Raw genomic sequence first — 16,629 nt, 5'->3', positions numbered from 1 at the left:
CTTTTTATTGCTGCTATAAAAGGCCGAGTGGACACCCAAGCAGGTCTCTAACATGCATTTCCATGCATTTAAATGCGGAAGTTTCAATAATTCAGAATTATTCACCTTATGTGTTGGCTTTAAGATTGTGTTACCAAATTCTGTGTCACTAATTGTTATTAATGTTTGTCTAAGACCTTATCATGTGTATTGGATTTGAAATTATTTGTGGAATCAATGTATGTTGCATGCATTGCACAAGCGCAAGAGCATATTATCATTGTGGGAGACTTACATGCGCATCATGAACCATTAGTGCCACAGGAGCTTCAAAACAAGTATGAGGTATGGGGAGCCCAGATATCCAAACCAGCTACACTAAGGGCCTCATCACGAGTTGGGCCGGCTGGGGCTATTAGGGTTACCGCCAAACCCCCGGCGCTATTAGCGCTGGATCACGGGTTTGGTGGAATGGTAATTCCCCATTCCCCATTGGGTCCAATGGGGAATTTTCAGCGCTACTAATATCGGCAGTATTACCGCACTGTAATAGCTCTGGAAATTGGCAAATTCGCAGCAGATTTACCCCTAGCTCGGAGCTGGGGGTAAATCCTGCCAAACTCGTGATTTGGCAGACCCTTAAATGCAGCGGTAATACTGTTACCACCGCATTTAAGGTTTATCACCAAACTCATGATGAGGCAGTCAGCCTGTCTGGTTATCATCTTTCTTGAATGGGAGACTCAATGGAAATGTCCAAGCACAACTGATATTCAGGGCAGCACATAAATGTAATCATATCATCTATACCATAGTTAATTTGGCAACTTGGGGCGTATTAGCGATATTAGACACCTGCAAGTGATGACGACTGAATGGTTTTATCCACTTAAATAATAGGTTGTCAGTAAAAAATGTAAAGAAAGTAATACAAACTCGAAGTCCATTGGTGAATGGGATATACTTGTCAAATCTTTAATAGCAGTAAGCAGTAAGCAAAGCAGTATAGAAGTCAGAAACTTACAGAACAATGGTAGAGCTTCAAAAAGACAAATCCAATCTGTGTGCCCCTCTCAGCAGTGCCATAGCTTTTATGCACTTCTTGATATATAGAAAACTATTTGATCAGCACTGATTTGAAACTAATGACTTCATTTCAAGGAGTTACCTCTAGTTATCCTGCTTTTTTCTTTAGTGACATCAAATACAAGCATTACATTCAAACTTCCCGGACCCCTCCTGACCATCCTACATGTCATCCTGCAGCTGCAAGCTCATTAAAGTGAACAATTTACAATAGTTATCAGTTTTCGATTAGATGTAGAGTTTAAGCACACTGCTCAGTAGCTTTAGTAATGCAAAACAATATTCCCATATAGCATGCTAAACGGAAGCAAATCTTGTATGCAAGTGTTCATTATTTCACGATGGAGGCCTCTAGCCAACCAGACCGCTGCATGGTTATAGAGCCGAATCTAAAGTAATATAGTAATTCGATTAATTTTGTTTTCCTTTCTCGAGTCTTTCAAACATTAAATTGTACCACTTGCATGTTTCCTTGTTAACAACATACGTTGTCTGCTACAAAGTCTAACCAAACACTATTGAATGTGAACTTAGTCACCTCTATTAGTCAATATAGGATTTGTTCTTCCAAGACGAAACATGAGGACGAAATCCTGATTTTTATATTTAGATATACCAGGACCTGATTTTTTAAATTTTGTTTGTCATTGTGAATTTGCTTCAATATTAAAAACCTTCAGCACATAATATACATACGTTTACTTACAAAATGAGAAAAGAAAACCCAACGCACCTGGATAAAAAAGCAACAGAGGTTGATTTAGCAGAATTGCAGAATTAAGAATGAATTAACAGCAGTCTAAAAAATGTATGCAGTAACAGACAGTCATGGTAAAAACAATAAGGGCCCGATTCATGGAATTATTTGCGTGGCAAATAGGGGACTTCTGCGCCAGACTGTGTGCAAAATCCTCCTGGTCGATTCATGGAATCAAATGCACATGACTTTTCCAGGACCTGCGGGGAGTTTGCGCAGGCGTGGCACGTCTCTTTTAGCCATTGAGCACCTTGCTTGAGACACCATGCAGAGCATGGGCGTGGCTTGCACAGAGGGCTGTTAAGGGGCGGAACACAGAAAATGGGGAAGTACATGCATAAAAGTGGGCGTTCTGAGGGACGGCCCGCAGACAGTCCCTCGCGTGCACACAATTGTGCCAGACAACACAAATTCATGAAACCACCCACACAGCCTGTCGGGAATTGAAATGGCCAAACAAATCCCTCAATCTCACCTGAAGGCAGGCATAAAGACACTTGTGGATAGGAATCGGAGGATGAAAACTGACTTAGGGGTGTGCATACGCAGTGTAGCGGGGTGCAGAAATGGTTTACAGGGGTTCTTGCAGATTTTCTGAGTTGCAAATTTTCATACGCATGTTGTCAGGGTGCCGGCAACAGTTACTGGGGACCCTGTACAGGGTCCCCGAGATGCAGGCCTACTTGCGGGGAACCCCATGCACTGTTTGAAGGATGTGTGTATTCACGCCCTAGGAAGCACGCAAAGGTAGCTGCTCTGGCTGTGTGTGCTTTGTGTGGGGGCGTTTTGGGGGGCATTCTGGACACGACTTGCGAATATGGGTACTTTGCACACTAAATTCCATGAATATGTGGGGCGCACATTTTTATTCTGGGCTCAGGATCGTGCAGTGTCTTTCTCGGTCCACTGCAATTGCAGGAGAAATGCAAACTTTTCCATGAATCGGGTGCTAAAAAAATCATACAAATCATATCAACTCAATGCTAATGCCAAGGAGCTTCCTTCCACATATGGAAAGCCGAAGCTGTCACTACAATTGAGTTGGCTGAATAAATACTATTCCAAAATTGGTTGGATTCAATAAATTGAATATGAGATGCGAATTGAGAATATCCCTTCAATTATGCACTCATTAACATTGGGCACCTCGTAAGAACAATGCGAGAAGTTTCAATGGTGGTGTTACATAATCGGCATGTTCTATCCTTATACAAGGTCCCCGCCCAGCTGCCACTGTGCTCCCTAGTGGGTGGTGTGAGAAACCTGAAGGTATCTCACCGCTAGTCCCTGGGGATATGTCATCTAGGTGGCCAGGACACGGCCATCGCTTTTGGATCCAGTTCCTGGGGGAGGACCAGTGCAGGAAGACCACATGGGAGAGGGGTCTTCGGGGAGTGTAAGTGGGACACCGGATGGCGACATGCGGTATCCCCTTCCCTGCAACACCTTTATCCCATCCTAACAGGTAGGATACTTAGGAACTCAACCCCCCCTTTGAAAACACAAACACATTCTCAGGGACTGCTCGCTATGAGAGAAAATGGACTAACACCCAAGCCGTATACCTGACATGTCCTAATACGATAGTCAGGCAGCGTCAGGCAATTACTGACCATCACACACACACCTGACTTCCACTACAATTCCCCACATGGATAAAAGGTGGAACATGAGAGTCCAATGTGTGAGAGGCAAAGCACACGAGGAAGCAGCAGTCCCAAGATGGCAGTTTAACATCAGGCAAGAGACTGCCCAACAGAAGGGGATTGCAAGGAGGGAAGTGCCCTTGACCTTTTCAATGAGGAACCGTTACTTTCATGAAACCTCGATAATAGAAAGCATAAGACCAGGAAACCAGGCTGTAGAATCCGGCATTGTGTCTCATAGGTACCCAGGACCCTCCTACATTGATAATCAAGTCAAGGAGAATCGCCTGCAGCTATGGTACTGTCCTTGGCTCCTACAACAAAGCAGCACCAGTGATATCAACACAGTCAGTGAGTTGGGAGGCCGATACCAGACCGGTCTGTGTTGAAGCCAAGGTTACAAGCAGCAGCATTGTATGGTAAATGCTGAAGCAAACAGTGTATGAAGCACATGTGATAACCACCAAAAGTAAAAATTGGACACCAGATGAGTGATTGAACTTTGAAACCAAAATACGATACCTTAGACAGAGTGGTCTGGCACCGTGTGCATGCTCATTTGAAAGTCTCTGTAACGTATCCAACTGAGAGGTGGCAAAAGTGAAAGAGTGAGAAAGGATTTTCAATCGAAGTAGTCCTGCAATGGGTCTAGCAAAATCTTGTGCACAATAGAAAGTCTTCGATGTTAATGGAGTAAAGATAGTTGATGACAAAGTAAATTAAAATTGGTCCGAGCCCAATGGAGGGAGACTGGTTGAACATTCTGTCGAAACAGATCTGAGCCCGGCAGCAGGGGAGCCGGGGGGAATCGTGAATCACTTGAGAAATTGAATACATGAAATCCCTATAAGCATTGTGTTAAAGAGGATCTGAGCCCGGCTGAGGGGGATCTAAGGTGAATAGTGAATCATCTGAGAAATTGAATGCATGTGAAATCCTGAGAGGAAAATAAAGTATTGTTTGTTTGTCGCATCATGTCCTCTGAGAGAAAAAACTTTGAAAGGCAAAGAGACTTGGGTTCAGTAGGCCATTATACTAATGTTTCAACTGCACACTCATGGCACACTCATGCTACAGAAGCCAGAGACTGTGCTAAGCTCGAGTGTGTCACCTTGTCCGGGGCTGAAAACATGGGGAGCGAGGCCAACAGTCTGAATATCCTCACATTCCATTTCTTGGACACTTCTTTCTTTTGCACAACATTGTTTCCCACACTATTGGTATTTAGAGGAAAGGCTTGGCAATAGGTTTATTAGTACAGGCCCTTTTATTTTGACAAGACATCTCTAGAAGTTTTTATTATTTGATGGTCGTAGCTTGCTCCCATTTGCAGATTTAGGATTAGATAGGCATTTTCAAACCCATTAGAAGTTCAATAAACACCCTTGAACTGTGGTCACTTGTGTCTGTCTTACGGTTGATACCTTGGCCCTCATTACGAAGTTGGCGGAATGGGTTTACGGCACCGGTAATGGTGCCGGTAAACCCATTCTGCCCTATTAAGAGGTCTCCTCGCAGGATTCGCAATGGGCGCCTGGTAAAACCGGGCGTCCTTACCGGGTCCCGCGAGGAGACCATGGAGCTAACAATGGGCCCGTTATAAACGGCCCGTTTTTAGCTCCTTCCCCATCCCCTTGAGCCCTATGGGGGCTCAAATGGGAATGGGGATGGACCGGGTCCAGATTCCTCGGACGATGAATTACCGGGTCTGCCAAGGTTGGCATGGCCCAGTAAATCCTCATTTGCGGAACCCAGGCCCGGTATGCGGTAAGGAGGCAACCAAGTCGCTAAATGCGGCATGGTTACCTCCAACCTCGTAATGAGGGTCATGACTTTTTTACAGTAGTATATTAAATCATGAGTAAGCAATTAATCTTTCCAATTGTGTACTATAAGATTTAGCCAGGTATGAGCAAGGTGCATTAGGGAGAAAGCCTTGCGCAGAATATATTCATTTTTATTTGTTTTTAAATACAGAGTTCATAGATGTGTGTCAACATCCGAAACGCTGGTTCGATTATTTAATAGGCTGATAGCATTAGTAGAGTCAACTAAGCCTGTCATGTTTATTCCTGTGCTTACTGAATGCTTCTAAAGGGTGGCATCAAGATCAGCAAAATATGTATTTTTATGACAATACTTATAATGTTTGGCAATTAAGCCCAAAGGACAATCGGCTGTGACAGTGCAATATGCAGAGCTAACCCCCTCCCCCTCTCCTGTACCGTCTGTGCACTTGCACGATCTGAGCGTACCATGCCTTGAAGATCGTCTGTCTATCCTCCCTGTCTCCCCTCCTTGCATGGTTGTGCCTCTATGCACTTGGAAAAACTGCAGAATCGTCGTGAGACCTATTTGCTGTTATCTACACTGTTATTTCTATTATATGCATTTACTATGCCTGTGCAGACTTGTATCGTTCAGAATTTCAAGGGCTCTGGAAGGCTGTTTGTTTTTTCCCCTTGTTCCCTCCCTCCTTGTGCACCTTGAAACACTTGCCTTGTGTATAGGCACTTTACAAATAAACATTACCTTACCATACCAAGTCAAATGTACAACACTGGAGAAGCCAAATAGACCTAAGAGATGGTAGTCCAAACCCCAGCCTCGAGGCGTGTACCAGAACTTGTTTATCTTATATAACAGCTTATGAAAAACTAGTCAGCGTTGTCAAGCCTCATGTTATAACTAATAGAATCACTATAACAAGGTAAACGATGGTGACAAACTGTTGATTTAACAAGGATTGTAAGTCAACTAAAGATGATCTGTTAGGAATAAATGAATCAGATGCTGGTAGCCATAGGGAGGGGCAGCATGGGACAGGTGGTATGCAGTCCCCGATCCCTGAACGGATGTAATATAATGAAGGAATCATTGTTCAGGCTCTGTAGGAGCGACCAGCTTTACATGTCAATGGGCCTCATTACACGGAAGGCGGTGAGCCATGGCGCTATTAGCGCCATGGCTCATGCCGGTAAAATACCGGCACCGCCTTGGCGGAAAGGGGATTTACCGCCCCATTCCAAGGTTGGAGGGGCGGTAAATCCCCCTTCCGCCATTGCCCTTCCCCATTCCCATTTCTGCCCCATAGGGCTCTATGGGAATGGGGAAGGCGCTAATTACGGCACCACAATTTTGAGGTGCCGTAATTAGCTCCGAGGTCCCTTAGCGGGTTGGTTTTTAACGCCTGCAAAAAGCAGGCGTTAAAGCACCAACCCGCTAAGGGACCTCGTAGTAAGGCGGTAATGATTAACGGTCACCGTTACCATTAACGGTGGCCGTTAATCATTAACGCCTTCCGTGTAATGAGGCCCAATGTGTCTTCTTTTGTCTCTCTCTCCATGTCAAAGAGGGTGGAGTTAGATGAGGGACATGTGGATTACTTCTGTTTTACCATGTTAGAGGTCATGTAAACTTAGAAGCACATAAATGCACCAGGCACCTGGCCTTGACTCTTTACCCATAGATCTAGGCTGAAGCCGTTAAGTCAGATGACAGAATAAAATGCAATAACAGCTTGCCTGCTATTTTCGAAATTCAGCTTTTAGCAGAAAAACATGCAGCAACCAACATTTGGAAGTAGTGATTATCTGTTGAAGTTTATAAATCAATATGAAGTGCTTTGAGTCTATCATAGACATAGCTCTAAAGCTGACATAAAGTTGCATCAGTACTAGTCTCTGGAACAACTGGCGATGCATCAGGCCAAGAGATATTTGGGTATCAGATTTATTGATTGCAATGATAATGTTTATATGCTGAATCCTTAGCCCACAATGGAAAAAACAATTAAGAAAATTATACTTAATGTAAAATCACTGCTAGGTCAGATACATTAAACTAATATCTATGTTTTTCTTCAGATGTGTTTTCTTTCAAGCCATTCCATGAGTGTTGTATTAATGGTAATACTCTTACAGCTATATTTGTTTGGCGGGGATGGCAAGCTGGGTGAGCAGTAGCAAACTTAGGAAAATAATGGCTCGGCCCCATCTGATGTCTAAGGATTTTAATGTGTGCATCTTGATTAGAATTGATCATTTGCAAGAATGTCAGGATTTCGTTTTACACAAGGCATGAGTTACAGAACAAATTGAAAATTGAAAATTTGCACCATCAAAAGAACATTTTAGAAGATGAGTCAAGTGTACAATTTGACTGTTAGGGCAATTGATAGAAAAAAAATATGTTGGTCAATTCAGCAGGTAAAGAAGGGTTATAGGCTGCAACATCTCCCCAATTCTTTGAAATATATGCAGTTGTGGGGTTTTATTAGAATTAGGAAAATGAAGGGTCACTGGTAGTACAGCTCAGCGGAAACGTGCTTGTCTTGGAAGCAAGACGACGCAGAGCAACACAAGTTCCAATCCCATGTCCCCGCTTAGAAACCTCTTTGGTATTAAGTGTGTTATAAATAACCAATTATTATACATTATTTATGGTTCATAAAGATGCTGAGATTCTAATAGGAGAATTGGAAAAAAATAATCCCTACTCTATGGCATTGCCTAATGGATAATGGGCAAGAATATAAATGACTCAGGGGCTGATATGCATTATGTCAAATTGACTTTCAGAAATGATCAGATCCCTGGCAGCCTTCTCTTCATTGCTTTACATGCCTTCCTTCCTCCTATACTACAAATTGAGTTGAAGAGGAATCCAGTATTCATTGCACTCCCTAAGCTGAAAAATGAAGAAATCAAGAAATAATAATCAGAAGAGATGACAAGATTCTGGATAGGACCAACAACAGAAATGTCAGATGAAATAAAGACAAAATCCATGCCTTTAATTTGAGTAGGTGGGAAAGAGGGTAGTTTAAGGTTATTTGAAAGAGTGGAAACAATCAGAGGACCAAGCATTGGGTACGATTGAGAGAAATGAGTATCAACGTCTCCAAGAGCAATAAGTGAGGTAGCTGGAGATAATAAAGAATGAACAATCATCATAAATGGACTCAAGGCACCCTCTGCGATGACTGATCACCAATAAAGTAAGAAAAGAGGGAGCCGAGAAAGAGAGAACATGGTTCTCAAAGGAAGAAAAAAAAGGTGAAGAAAAAAAAGGAGGAACAGTAATCCAACATGATGAGTCCCACCACCAGAACCTGCTAGTTTAGACGAATGAGACAAAGTAGAGACAGAAAATGTTAAAGCTGATGAAGCCCAATTTCCAATGTCCTAGACTAATAGGTGAAGGAATAGAACCCCTAATAGTTAGGTAGATGAGATTAGAATGTGTTGCTGAATAAGGAATGCATTAAGATCTAGAACTGGAGATATGCACAGGAATATTCATATCGTAAGACGAAATAACAAAACATAGAAGGAATAAACAAGTAAAGGAAGTCATTGGCCCTCATTACGACCCTGGCGGAATCCGCGGTGCTAAATGCACCGCGGAGCATGGCGGAAAGCCGCCGATAGCGCCATGGGGGTTGGCGGATTTACCACCCCATGCCGACCTTGGCGGAGCGGTAAATCCCCAATCCCCATTTTACCCTTCCCCATTCCCATTCTTGCCCCATAGGGTATAATGGGAGTGGGGAAGGAGTTAATTACGCCGCCGTAAAGTACGGCGGCGTAATTAACAACGAGGTCCCTTAGCGCCATGGTTTTCTCCGCCCGGTAAAACCAGGCGGAGAAAACCTCCATGGCGCTAAGGGAACTCGTAGTACGGCGGACGGGTCCGCCGCGATTAGCGCTGGCGGAAACCCACTCCGCCAGGGTCCTAATGAGGCCCATTGTGTGGTATTTTAATGGAACATAACATGAAACAGTGAGACCAGCCAGATGCAAACTAGCGCAAAAGCGGCAAAGAGGGAACTGCAGTGACCTTGGAAAGTCCACACTTAGATATGGACACCCGGGAGAAGAACATCCTGGGTGATTGCCGTAACAAGGAGAAAGAGCAACATGATTTGCCTTGAGCGTGGTTGGAGCCATGACAGGCTAGACTTTCGTTGGAGCAGTAGGGGACATCCACACAGCAGCACAGTGACATCACCAGATCAACGCAGCCAGGAGTAACCTCTAGATGGTAACCAAATGCAGCAGACGGATGAGCGAGTAGAAGTCATGTGACCCACCCCACCAGTAGTCACATGATTGGCTGAGAGTGGCATCAGAGCCACAGACCTGATAGAAGTTCCTGGGAGCAATATATGACAAAGGCCCTCATTACGACCCTGGCGGAATCCGCGGTGCTAAATGCACCGCGGAGCATGGCGGAAAGCCGCCGATAGCGCCATGGGGGTTGGCGGATTTACCACCCCATGCCGACCTTGGCGGAGCGGTAAATCCCCAATCCCCATTTTACCCTTCCCCATTCCCATTCTTGCCCCATAGGGTATAATGGGAGTGGGGAAGGAGTTAATTACGCCGCCGTAAAGTACGGCGGCGTAATTAACAACGAGGTCCCTTAGCGCCATGGTTTTCTCCGCCCGGTAAAACCAGGTGGAGAAAACCTCCATGGCGCTAAGGGAACTCGTAGTACGGCGGACGGGTCCGCCGCGATTAGCGCTGGCGGAAACCCACTCCGCCAGGGTCCTAATGAGGCCCAAAGAATCAGCAGCAGAGCAAAACTGCTGGATCCTCGTAGCCAAGAGTCGTTTCAAGTGGTAAGCATTTGCAACAGGTGTAAGTGGGGATAGAAGTCATGTGACCCACAACACGAGTGGTCACGTGATTGGCCATGAGTCGGGGCAGAGCCACAAACCAGCTAAATGTTCCTTGCAGTGCTGACATGGGCTCAGCAGCCGAGCAAAAACGCTGGATTCACGCAGCCAAGGGCCACCTCCATTTCACTTTGTAATTTAAATTATTGGGTAATGCACCATTTTGATTGGGTCAAAACAAGGCCAAACTGACATACACATACTAAAACCAGTGCAGCAGTAACTACAAGCAGCCAAGAGTCGTTCCACAGGCAGGGGTCTAGAGAAGATCTGCAACATGCCCTATGCCCTATGCAGGTATTGACATACAAACAACTTAGTTCTTAAAGGATTGATCCAAGATGACATCCATCCAGACCTTAGCACAATAGGTGCAATAGTGGAATGTATTGCTATCAGCACCCACTGAAAAGAAAAGAACTAATCTACATCATCGGAAAATACTAATACAAATGCAGGCCATCAATGGTGCAAAGGCCACAGTACTTAAAGCTTCATCTTGCCCTTGGCAAGTGTCTCCAGCCTGATGTAATCATAAAAAAACAATAGCCTATTTTATTTACTTTTTATTTATTTATTTTTCTTTTTTACGGTGCCCACCACAAAGAGGTTCCCACTTGAAACACCCATATGAGACTCGCACTCACTGTGCGCTACCCAAGACCGACCACATACTCTGTCAAAATCAACAGATCAGGGGCAGGATTCTGAACCCACCAGCAGTTGTGTCATCCATGTGTGACTGATGCGACAGGACAAATTTCAAGAGTCAGAAGGAGAACAGTGCATGCATTTAAATGCGCTATTTCTGTTCATCGGCTGTGAAAGGAGACGGTGGGATACACACAATAATGAATTTATCGCTTGCATGAAATATTGTCAGAATTTAATAAGTGTTCATGGACAGATGAGTGCTCCAGAAAAAAATGTTTGCAAGAACTCATAATAGTCTATTAAAAATAAACGGTAATTCATGTTCACGGCTAAAGAAGGGGAAAATGCTGTAAATGAATGTGGGCTAGTAATCACTCTAATAAAAAAATCTGAATTGAGATGTGCGAAGAAAAGACATAAAGTAGATATAATGAGAGAGAGGATACAAGACAGTAAACTACTAAGAGAGATGAGAGTAACATAGAGACGAGATAGTCATAAAATGAGACTGATGAAGTGAGACATCAATAAAGAGAATGAGAGAGAAAGAGGGCATGAAATGATGAATGCAAAATGGAAAAGGAAAGTGTGAATGACAGGCACTAATGAAATGAGAATGTTCTGTAAAGCAAAAGGCCTCAAAAGAATGACAGACAGTGTGAAATAAACAGTGTGAAACAAAAGGTAGCGAGAGAGACAGTTAGACTTGCAATATGAGTTAGTCATATTTTTGGACCCAATTACTGCATAACTACCGTTAATGCATGCAGTAAACTTTGGATCTCAAAACAGTTATGCCTTTGCCTCTGGACGTCAGGAAATGGTACATTCTGCATGTGAAAAATATCAAACTCTGCATGCAGTGTTGCCACACCCCTTACTACATGTACACGAAAGAGGAAGTGATGCAATTTCTATTTTTAGATTTGCAATCTTTTCAAAATACCATCTTTCAAGCAGTTATCCAACTATTATGAGAGACCATGATGGTGCTGGAGTTTATGGCTAAGAGTAATGTTTTCTGAGTAAGAGATAGAGGTCCAAGTAGAGAAGCTTGCCCAGGAGGCACCTCGGCTGTTGGACACCTCATGTTCTGAATTCCTGCCTGGAAACCCTTTGAGGGACCATACTGGACAGGATTGCAGCAGTCTCCACGCACATGTGGCAAGTCAGACATAGTAGACGAACAAGAAGACATGATTCAACATGTTTTATCAATAATTAAAGCTCAACTAACCCTAAAGCTCTGATGATGGGTTTCCCTAATTTCAAACAAAATAATAAACTGACTCTTGTAAGGATGTCTCACAAAAAGTCTGTCCTTTGTCCAAATCATCTCCATCCTATGTTCTCTACCACTAATAAACTGAACAATATGCCCAATTAAGTTGGTTCCCACACCGCTTGGCTTCTAGTGGTTGGTTTCTGAGCCCCACCCAATTGTGTCTTTGCTTCCCTTTCTATAAAGCCCTGGCCTGCTAATAGAAGTCAAACTTGGATCTTTTAAATTGTTCTCTCTTCCTAGAGAAGGTTACTCGGGAACCCCATACAAGCATTCATATCAGTTCAAAATGTTCCTCTCAACATTTAAGTAGTATCGGTCAGTCCTACTTGCTGTGTTTTAATATTCAGTCTTTGATTTACCCCTTGGGGTCTTTTAGCCTCCTCTGGTTTCTCACAGCTTTTAAACTGGTGTGGGCTACCTGACCCTGCAGGCTGTCTGGACAATGTATGCCATCACCCCTCTCAGGCCATTTAATTCTCAGGTCACTTTCACTTCTCTATGGGGCATTATCTGTGCCAGTCCTTCATAATCTTCTTCTGTGCCTCACCGCCCTCCTCCCTATTCTTCTGTTCTGCCCTATACCAGGGCTCGCTGGTTACGGTGGCTACTCCGGACAGTGGCGAAATGTGGCGCAGATGCCTTCATGGCTGGGGCTTCTTCCTCACTTCCTCCCGTCTGTGACCAAGAGGAATTCGGACTCAGGACTGCTGGAAGCCCACAGGCCCCTTTGGTGGTGGCTTGTTATCACCACAGTTAGGCAGCTACAGGCTCTCTGTCTTTCTCCTAAAATCAGCAGCACTCCACAGGTCTTCAGATTCCTCCGCCCTCCAATTTGGCAATGTAGTACTGATTCATGCTTCCTTGCGAAATAGAGATTCTGCCTCCTCTGTGATGCAGCTCAAACTGCTGTGTTTCATCCTCAGGCTGCCTCTCTCCTCTTCTGTAGGGGCCTCAATCATTTTATGTTCTTCTTTGAAAAGAGAGGTAACACCATTGGTTGTGTTCTTCAGGTAGTGGAGTTAACCAAGCAAGACAACTTTTAGAACAACACTCACCTGGAAAAGACATGTTGAAAAAGGGTTGCCAGTCATTAGGAATTCCAATTGTTGATAGGTTTGGTGACATGTGCCAGAGACTTCCTCTTTGATATTGACTACATATAATTGGTGGACGCTGCACCGCTGCTGACTATGTGTGTGCATTGTACCACTTGAGAAACAGTGCCTGCGATAAAAGCACACTTGCTAAATGTTTTGAAGCTTGGTTTTGATATAGATTGCTTAGAAAAACAAATGTTGACAAAAAGACCTAAACAATGATCTAAAAATAACAAATACGAAGGTGGGAAGGAAGGTATAAGGAAAGGAACCTGTTACAAGATTGGTCTTTGTTACCAGGTTTTTTTCCAACTTTGCCTTTTTTAATTTATATTTGTTTTTATTTACAATGTATACATTTTACAGCTGTTCAAATCACCCCCTCCCCAGCCATAGAAATAGCAATACAGAGTCAGTACAGCTCTAGAAATCTTCCCCAAATGTTCTCAAACTGTGCACTCTTTCTCTGATGACTGTATATTATTCTTTCCATAGCTGCAAGATTTGACATTTCATCTGAATACGCAACAGAAACATGCTCAGCACATATGTAATTCTTGGCGTTGAGACTATTTTTAAAACATTGACCTTCCCCCACAAGGAAAGTTTCAATAATTTCCACCTCTCTAGATCTTGTTTAAGACCTACATGCAAAACCTTCAATTTCTCTGTTGTGATCTTCTTCAACCTACTTGTCAACCAAATGCCTAAGTACTTCAGCTTCACCGGACACCATATAAATCCCAAGTCAGCAATCAGATTCTTCTTAGTAATCGATGTAAGTAACATTGCCTCAGACTTTGTCCAATTAATCTTATAACCAGATTTAATATCAAACTCTGCTAACAGCTCCATCAATTTCGGGAGCAAAACTTACAGATCTCTCAACACCAGTAATAAATGATCTGTATAAACCCACGTTATTTATTTATTTATTTATTTTGACTTTGCATAGCTTACTCCTTGTATTTCGTCCTTCTGTCTTAATGCTGCGGCTAAAGGCTCGATAGCAATCACAAACAATAGCGGGGACATTGGACCCCCTTGTTTCGTGCCACTTTCTAAACGAAAAATCTCAGACCTCATACCGTTTGTTCCCACATCCGCAGTAGGGCATGAGTACAAAAGCCTTACCCAATTAACATGACCCACCAAATCCCATCCTCTCTAGTACAGCATATAAGTAGTCCCAGTTGACCTGATCAAATTCTTTCTCAGCGTCTAATTAAAACATCCATTTCTGTTATTGTTTGTAGTAGCCTTCTCATTTTGTTTGCTGCATGTCGTCCCTTTACAAAACCTGTCTAATTTGTGTGAATCAATCTTGGCAACAATCATTCCAATCTTCTTGCCATTGTTTTAGTTATATTTATAGTATCTGTATACAACAGGCTAATTGGTTGCTGGTCTGAGGGTAACGTTTGATCTCTATCCTTCTTCATTATGAATTAAATGGATGGGTGACGGTTATCTGTGGTAACACCCCAGCTGTCAGCGATGTTTTGTACATATCGCACAAAAGTCCAAATACTGAATCAGGCATAACCCTGTAGATCTCCATCGGGTCCTGGGCACCTCCCGGAACTCAGAGACAAGGCTGAGTCTTTCAATTGCTCTAATGTAGAATCATCTTCCATGGATGCCCTCTTACCTTCACTCAGTTTCTGTAGTTGCAAATCTTCACCAACTCCCAAAATGATCCCGGATACTGTATTCCTCGTTCGAGTAAAGAACTTTATAATAGTCCATAAAAACTTAATTTATCTCTTTCGGGTTGAATGTTATGGTGGCATCGGATTTAGCAATCAAAGGGATTTCTCTGTCCTGTCCGCCTCCTGTTTCGTAAGCGATGAGATAGCCATTGATCACATTTCTCCCTCTTTTTGTAGTAGGCACACTTAATGCAGAACAGTGTATGTTCTGCTTTCTCTGGCATTTTCTTGTTAAAATCACCTTTTAGCTGTCGTAGTTCCCAAATGTTCTCACTCTTCAAATTTTGCATCACTTCCTGCACCAACTTATTCATCTGTAAATCCAAATCATATGTCTCTGTAATGCGTTTCCTCTTCCTACTGCTTGACAACCCTATCACCAGGCCTCTCGTGGAACACTTGAAGGCCTCTCAGACTATCATCAGATCTAGTTCACCCACGTGATTCTCTTCAATGAAGTGGTTTGCTTCATTCATAATATTCTCCTTAAACTCCTCCTCCTCCAAAAGCAATGTGTTAATTCTCCATATTGATCCCTTTACACTGTTGAAATGCAAGGGTAAAGTAATCTCCACCGGAGCATGATCCGATAAATGGATATTTCTAATCATGCCCCGACTATAGTTCGATATTGCATATCCGGCCATCAGTAACATATCAATCTTCGAATAATTATTGTGGGCACTTGAAAAGAAACTGTAGTCTCTAGTAGAAGAATGTTCAAGTCTCCAAGTGTCAACTAAATTGTGTTCCTCGATCAAATCATGTAACGCAACTGATTGGCTGCCTTTTAACCTTGGCGCGAAGTTAATGCTTCTGTCTATCAGAGGATCCAACCCTTCATTGAAGTCTCCTCCCAGTATTATATTCACGTTATTCAGATTCTGTAATGTATGGGCAACGTACCTGAAAAAAGATCTGTCATCTACTGTTGTAGCGCAGATGTTGCATTAATTCATATCTTCACCTTGAATCCTCATGAGTAGCATTACCAATCTGACCTCCTTATCTAAGTATTGCTTCACTAGCTGAACTGCCAGATTATTCCAAATTAAAATAGCCACACCTCGCGCCCGCGAGTTAAATGAAGAGCCATATACATTTTCAACCCATCCTTTCCTCAATTTATCTGTCTTCTCCTGCATCCGATGTGTCTCCTGTAACAGGCATACATACATCTTAAGGCTAATCAAAAGATTGAGGATCTGTTTCCTCTTTAGAGTGGTATTGATCCCTTTTGCATTCCAGGCGATGAATTGCAGTATTCCAGATATTCCAATGAGAAGACAGTGAATACATAATATTATTTCATGGAATACTTGTGGATTTAGACGATTTCCAAGCAGCATTAAAGGGCATAACCTACTCATAGATACTGATATTTTTTTAAAACAAGAAAGTTGGCTAACAACTATTTTCTACAATGACCAATAGAGCATATTTAAATAATTAGCTAAAAAGAGCTCCCTGGGACGGCCTGCATAATAATTGGTATGCCTAATGATCTTCCTGCTGTTGAAATAAAGCTGTCTGGGAATGGACTAAGGGCCTCATTACACGGTAGGCGGTGGACTAAGGTGCTATTAGCACCTTGGTCCATGCCGATAAAATACCGGCACCGCCTTGGAGGAAAGGGGAATTACCACCCTATTCCAAGGTTGGCGGGGTGGTAATTCCCCCTTCCCCCATTGCCCTTCCCGATTCCCATTTTTGCCCCATAGGGCATAATGG

Source organism: Ambystoma mexicanum, chromosome 10, assembly GCF_040938575.1.
Source record: "Ambystoma mexicanum isolate Mex_15411 chromosome 10, UKY_AmexF1_1, whole genome shotgun sequence".
Taxonomy (NCBI): Eukaryota; Metazoa; Chordata; class Amphibia; order Caudata; family Ambystomatidae; genus Ambystoma; species Ambystoma mexicanum.
This window is presented reverse-complemented; position numbering follows the sequence as displayed.